The 7,887-nt window shown below is 34.8% G+C and overlaps 1 non-coding gene across 1 annotated transcript; it reads left to right on the forward strand.

The window, feature by feature from the left end:
• The first annotated feature begins 325 nt into the window (after positions 1-325).
• LOC133833356 (small nucleolar RNA R71) lies at positions 326-432 on the forward strand. The gene has a single exon (XR_009892737.1). It is a non-coding gene; the product is annotated as a small nucleolar RNA R71 (small nucleolar RNA).
• Positions 433-7,887: the final 7,455 nt, after the last annotated feature.

Below are 7,887 nucleotides of genomic sequence, written 5' to 3' on the forward strand. Positions count from 1 at the left end.
TTGTAGTGCTTATGGAGAATAGACCGGTGGGAAATTGGGTCTAGGAAGCATAGATGAAGTGCTAGGGCTAGCCCCTTGATTAATCCATGAAAAGTTGGGATGTTGCCTCCAAGATGGATTATAGGAAATAGAATAAGGACCATTCATATTTTGATTCACCATGTAACACACAACTACGAAATTTGAAAGGAAACTCTTCTCAAGGATTTCATATGCCTCATTATAGGACTTAGCTAGAAGAGCTCCATTCGCCGAAGCATCAACCACCATTATAGTATGAACATTTAGACCATTATAGAAGATCTCCATCTAGATGCAATGAGGAATTCCATGATGAGGGCATTTTCGCAAAAACTCCTTGATTCGTTCCCATGCCTCATATAAAGATTCTTCATCAAATTGTTGAAATGATGTAATATCATTGCGGAGATTGACATTCTTAGTGGGAGGAAAGTACTTCATCAGGAACCACTCAGCCAACTCTTGCCAAGCAGTCATAGAATCAAATGGCAGAGAGTTCAACAAAGCTCTTGCACTGTCTCTTAAGGACTATGGAAACAACTCCATTCTCAAGGCATCCTCTGTAACTCTGGGTAGCTTCAAAGAATCACCCACTTTAATGAATAAGCGAAGATAAAGATGAGGATCTTTTGTTGGCTTCTCACTGAATTGGCCTACAGTTTGAAGCATCTTGAACATAATTGACTTCAACTCAAACTGTGTAGTATGAATTTCTGGTCTCCCAATGCCTGGATTAAGCTCATTGAAGAGAGGGGGAGTGTATTGCCTAATAGCACGATCTCTGTCATCAACCATAATAACTAAATTTTTCCCATTATTGATAGCTACTCCCCCTTGAGCTACTCTTTCTTGATCAGCTCCCACTTGATTTGCTGCCCCTTGAGCGACTCCTTGCTTAGCATCCATCACTACTACTTCCCTTTGGGCTTTTTGTACTTTTCACCTTCGTCTAAATGTATGTTCAATTTCTGGATCAAGGGGAAGTAGTTTAAGGTCTTGATTCTCATTCATACACTGTGTGAACCTAAATTTGCATGAGAATCACCCAATTTAACACAAAAGAAAATTAAACCAAATTGCAAGATAATTAATTTCACAATAAATAACTTTAAACAATCCCCAGCAACGATGCCAAAAAATTGTTGCATAAAATAAAGCTAAGTGTAAGTGTACACTATCATCAATAAGTAATACAGTAGAAAGTACCAGATATCATTTCCTCAAGGATTGCTAGTTCACAAATTGCGAAAATAAAAATCAACAAAATGGTTTAAAATGAAAACTAAATTAAGCAAGTCTTTGAGAATGCAATGAAACTATGAGAAACTAAATTAAAAATTGTAACTGAATGTATCATACACAAATTAAAAGGAATTAATAAAGATTAATAATGGTGGAATGACAAGCTAGGATAATTAAATCCCTCTATTATGCAAAATCTGGTAACAATGCTACGTAAATGCTATAGAAAACTGACAGTCCAATAATCAAGAATTCCAACCAATTCCATAAGTTTCCGCTGAAATCATTATTGTTTTAATCATCTAATTAAAATGACATATGTCTATGCCAATTTAACTTCATAAATATGTATTCATGCACCAATTCCACAAGATTATGCAAGGCAAAGATATATTTCTATACCTCTAAAAAATTAAAATTAAAAACATTTAATCTTGCATCATTCAAGTTTTAGGTCCATTATTTATCACTCTTTTCAGCAGCCATAATCAATTTATTTACTCACTAATGGTGATCAATCAAAAGCAAGAATTAAACATAAAACACACTTGAATGAATGAACCACAATTAGCATTTAGCATTACTAGCAAGTTACTCAAAAATTACATAATAGAGTTCTTCAACTATCCTAGCTATTAAAAAGATATTCTATGGTTAATATTTCAAATACCCCCAAATATCCCATATTCATAAATTTAAAGGAAATTTGAAGAAAAACTAAGAGATTAAAGTAAGCATGGAAAGCCAATAGGAAGTCTCCAAGTAGCTTTTTCCTTTAGCCTTATCTCTTTACTCTTCACCTTGTTCTTCACAGTTAAAGCTCTCCAAAATGGGTATCTCCTTTTGTACCAGGCAGCTACTGTTCTATTTCTCTCTATTGTATGTGTCTATCTCAATTTGGGAAAGATGGTTAATGCAGCTAGGTCATCCCCTTCATATACCTACGTGGGCCTACTCTTGTTTCTTTTATTTTTTTTCTCTTTGTAAGCCAATGGACCCAAGGAAAGCAATGGCCCAATGCTCATGAATAGCACTCTGCCCAAATCAAAGCTAATCTAGAAAGGCTGAGTTGGATAAGGCAAAGTCAAAGACTCCAGCGTGGGCATTCTAAGTAGGTGGCTAATAGAATGCGATGTTCCGTCCATGGTGTAGCATTCCCTTACCTTATATCCATTTCAAGCTTCATATTATTTCAAAATATCCAAAACTCTACCAATCATCTGCCAAGACAAAATTCAACATTTTAGGATATATTTTTCAAGCATTAATCTAATATTATCTCATTATATTCAATATTTGATAAACCAAAATAGAAACACTACAAAACACCCTAAACCACTATTTTCATGATAAAAATAGAAGTTTAAAAGCATAAAAATAACTCTAAGGCATCTCCCTTAATCTCATGTTTCACACATGACCCATAAACGACTTTGCAGGAAGTGTCTTAGTAAATGGGTCTGCCAGGTTCTGTTCTAACGCTATCTTTATAACAGTCACATCACCTCAGTGCACAATCTTTCTAACCGGATGGTATTTCCTTTTCTATATGCTTTCCTTTCTTGTGGCTACTGGGTTCCTTAGAGTTAGCTACTGCTCCATTGTTGTCACAATACAAGATTAGTGGCGTCTCCATATCTGGAATTACTTCCAGATCATAGTAGAACTTACTAAGAAAATCCGCTTCCTTAGCTACTTCGCAATCCACTATATACTCGAATTCCATGGTTGAATATGAAATACTGGATTGTTTAATTCTTCTCCATACTACAACTCCTCCACCAAGAGTGAACACTGATCTAGACGTCGACTCACAACTGTCTTTGTCTGATTGGAAATTAGAATCAGTGTATCTAGTAGGGTTTAGCTCACCCCCTAAATATACATGCATATAATCTCTCATTCTCCTAAGGTACTTGAGAATGTGCTTTAGTGCAATCCAGTGTTCCAAGCCAGGATTTGATTGATAACGACTTACAATCCCTACTACATAGCATAGTATATGTCGGGTCTAGTACACAACATAACATACATTAGACTCCCAACTGTTGAAGCGTAGGGATACTTTCTCATGTCCTCTTGTTCCTGAGGTGTCTTTGGACATTGCTCTTTGGAAAGAGTAATTCAATGTCTGGTCGGTAACTGACGTTTCTTGGAGTTCTCCATAGAGAACCTTTCAAGCTCATTATCTATATAATTAGCCTAAGAAAGTGCCAAAAGCCTATTCTTCCTATCCCTTAGGATTTGGATTCCCATAACATAGCTCGCCACGCCCAAATCTTTCATTTGAAACTTTTCAGCTAACCACTTCTTCACGTTTAGCAACGTCTCAACATCGTTACCAATGAGGAGAATGTCATCCACGTAAAGAACTAAGAAAACCACCACTTTACCTTTGACATATATATATATACACATGCTTCGTCGACATTCTGTTCGAAGTTGTATGTTTTAATTGTCTCATCAAAGGTGATATTCCAATATCTATATGATTGCTTTAATTCATAAATGGATTTGAGCAACTTACACACCTTATTATCTTCCCCATCCTTAATGAACCCTTCTGGTTGTATCATATAGATAATTTCATTAAGATAGACATTCAGAAAAGCTATCTTGACGTCCATTTTCCATATCTCGTAGTCATAGGTGGAAGCTATGGATAAGAGGATGCAAATGGATTTTAGCATGGCCACATGAGAAAATGTTCTTCATAATCAACACCCTCTCTCTTAGTGTAACCTTTGACTAGCCTTGCCTTGAAAGTCTTTACTTTCTCATCTACACCTCTTTTCTTCTTGAAGATCCATTTGCACTCAATGGTCCTGGCATCTTCAGGTCTGTCTACAAGTTTCTAGACGGAATTGGAATACATTGTTTCCATTTCTTGATTCATGGCTTCTATCCATTTCTCCTTTTCAAGATCATCCATTGCCTCTTTGAAGGTTAATGGATCATCCATTGCCTCAGAACAAGGACATGTGCCTCATGTTCGTAGCGAACAAGTTGTCTCACAATCCTCCCACTACGACGTTGCATTGGGGTTTCCTTTCAAGAATAGTGGATTCCTTGGCTTATCGTTTATCATTTAATGAAGATGATAGAGGTGATGGAATCTTATCAGCTGCGAGTTCCTCCAAAACTACTTTTCTCTGAGGATTATAATTATTTATATAGTCGTGTTCAAGGAAGGTCGCATTTGTTGAAATAAATACCTTTGGTCCTTGGGACTATAGAAGTAACCACCTCTTGTTTCTAGATTATAGCCATAAAAATGCACACTTCAGACCTCAAATCAAGTTTCCCTGATTTAGGTCTAAGAACATGAGCTGGACGACCCCAAATGCGAAAATGGTGCAAACTAGGTTTGTTACCATTCCACAAATCCAGTGGTGTTTTGCTTATGGTCTTAGATGGGATGACATTCAAAATATAAGTCACTGTTTTAAGTGTACATTCGCAGAATGAGAGAGGAAGTGGAGAGTAGCTTAACATAGATATGACCATGTCCAACAAGGTCCTATTTTTTCTCTCTAAAACAAAATTTTCCTATGGCGTTCCAGGTGTTGTGTGTTGGGATAGAATACCATGCGGCACCATGAAATCATTGAATTCCAAATCCAAATATTCATCACCTCGATCTGATCGAAGTGTTTTAGGAGTCTTACCTAATTTCTTCTTAGGCTTAGCTTTGAAGTCTTGAAACATACCAAAGGTTTCAAACTTCCTAAGAATTAGGTAAGTATGATGATATCTAGAGTAATCGTCAATAAAGGTGACAAAGTACTCATATCCACCTCTAGCTTGTACGTTCATTGGACCATAGACATCACTGTGTACAAGCTCTAAAGGCTGTTTAGCTCTATTGCCTTTCGCTGAGAAAAGATGTTTGGTCATTTTTCCTTCTAGACAAGACTCACAAACTAGAAGAGCTCAAACTCTTAGTTCTCTCAATGGTCAATCTTTTGTTAATCAGTTTATCCTATCTAGTCCTATATGACCAAGTCTAAGATGTAAAAGATATGTGTCATCCACATTTTAAACCTTTTGTCTTTTGTTTCCTTTCAGTTTAGCTACTTTAAATAATTTTGAGTTATTTAGAGATCGTTGATTTGGCTTGAGCATATACAGTCAGTTTGTATGTTCTGCTTCACAAATTTTGAAATCATTCTTTAAAATAACAATCACATTATTATTAAAATACATGTCAAAAAATTGTTCATGAAACATAGATAAAGAAACTAAGTTTCTAGAAAATCCAGGAATAAAATAAACATTATTAAAAATAAGATAATTGTTCCCAAAAAATAAATGGACTGTTCCCTTCGCTCTTGCTGAAATGAGCGTTCCACTTCCAATTCGCATAGTCACCTCGCTATCAGCAAGTTCCCTTAATTGCTCAAGTATCTGCATAGAAGAACAAACATGGTTAGTGGCTCATGAATCTAAGACCCAAGATGAGATATCGTCTTCCACTATACAAGCTTCAAGTCCAAGTAAATCAAATTTACCTTTCTTTTTCAGCTCAGCGAGATACTTTTTACAGTTTCACTTCCAATGAAATTCAACTCCACAGTGGAAACACTTTCCCTTTGGTTTCTTCTTTTTGGAGTTGTTGTCATTCTTGTTCTCCTTGGGTTTTTGTGCCTTCTTTCCTTTCTTGGACTTCTTGCCCTTACTTTTGTCCTTGTATTGTTCCTTTTCCTCTTCTTGGTTTTTTCCTCAGAGGTTGAAGATTTCTCCTCTGCCACATTTGCATCAACCTCCTTTGTTATGGATTTATTAAGAGACTTAAACGTCTGCAGTTCATTCAATAGCTGGGTCATGTTGAATTCCAACTTATTCATAATATAGTTAGTTGTGAATGCAGAGAAAGCAGGAGTGAGCGATTCAAGAATGATGCTTACTTGTGTACGCTCATCAATGACGACCCCATGTATTTCTGCTTCATGCATCATGTTGATCATGCTCAAGACATGTTCACACATAGAAACACCCTTCTTCTTCTTAGTAGTCATGCAGGTTCTAGTAGCCTCTTATCCAGTTTGATCAGATTGCTACCCAAACATGGCCTGGACAGATTCCATTAACTCAAAAACAATTTCCATGGGTTCATGCTTGTTCTTAGAACATCATTCATGCTCATAAGAATGTAACACTTAGCCTTATTATTGGATTGAATCTAAGCAACATATTTGTCCCAAATATTCTTTCGGGCATTGGAAGTGGGCTCTTCAGGACATTCCTCAGTTAGGACAAATTTGTGGTTCTCACAAATCAACATTAAATTGAGATTTGATTTCCATCTTATAAAGTTATCACCATTAAGTTTTTCAAGTGAAAGTAAAGCAGTAATTGGATTGCCACCGTTCGACATTACTGAAAGAAATAAAATATAATGATATTACTATTTGAAAAAATATCTATAATTTGGAAAGTAAATATGATGCATGCATGAAACAATTAAAACACATAAACTTAACATATACTATTTCGCGATAAAACTACCCAACAAATAAAGTGCCGCCTTAGAGTCGACCAAGTTAAATTCAAATAGCTTAAAAGACAATCTTATCTTTATAAGTGTAACCCATTATTTCAGAATTCATGACTTAACTTACAGAGTGTCGCCTTAGGGTTGGTCAAGCCTAAAATACATCACTCTTTCCTATCTTCGTGCTAAGCTAAACTTGGTATTAATATGTCTAGAATTTTTCCTTAGGGGGAAAAAAACAAAGCCGCCTCGAGGCCCTATTCATATTTCACGTCGTTGTACTAATAATGGAGACCATAGCTCACATTGAGATGTTATCCTTCTCCCACTTACTATTTTAGAAAAATGTGTTTTATTAAACTAATCGATTAATTCTAAATTAATTACTAGTTTATTGATAACCCTATGAATGTAACTAATTACAAAATACATATATTTATAAAAGAGCCTTTTCTACAATTAATGTGATCTATATAATTACCCATGACATTCATCTCACTTTACTAAAACACTTTTTAAATAAAGTTTGTTATCTTAAAGACCTATAAAACTTTTGCCTTTATTAAGGTGTGATTTACTAGGTTTTAACTAACTTAAGACTTAGCAGTTTACATGCAATTGATTTCTCCAAAACAATTCATATACACACTTAGGACAATCCTTGATAATGAAGTTTCTAAAAGATGCATGATTAATCAAACTATGTGGGGTTTCATGAATGACATGTAATTGACTAATGCATGATCATGTTATCAATCAAACATTAATTAACATTTATTTAAATAAATACAATAAATAAACAATAAATGATGAATCGAGTACTGTTGGGTATTTCTAAATTTACAATCCTTTGAAAAAATAGAAATAAAATTGTAAAATGGCCTTTAGTTGTTTGCAAGACTCCAAGAATGATTTTCTTCTTATATAGGCATTTCTTTATAATTCTTAGGAATTTGTTAGGCCCAACTAACTAATTAGAAACAAACTTTCTAACTAATCAATTTAATTAAAGCTAGCTTTTAATTAAATAATCATTTTGTCATCTTTATAATTTAGTTCAATTTAAATAATTACAGAATCAAATTCAAATAATTATTTAAATTTAAGATAAGATCTTACCCATCTAAAAT

Source organism: Humulus lupulus, chromosome 4 (assembly GCF_963169125.1).
Source record: "Humulus lupulus chromosome 4, drHumLupu1.1, whole genome shotgun sequence".
Lineage (NCBI taxonomy): Eukaryota > Viridiplantae > Streptophyta > Magnoliopsida > Rosales > Cannabaceae > Humulus > Humulus lupulus.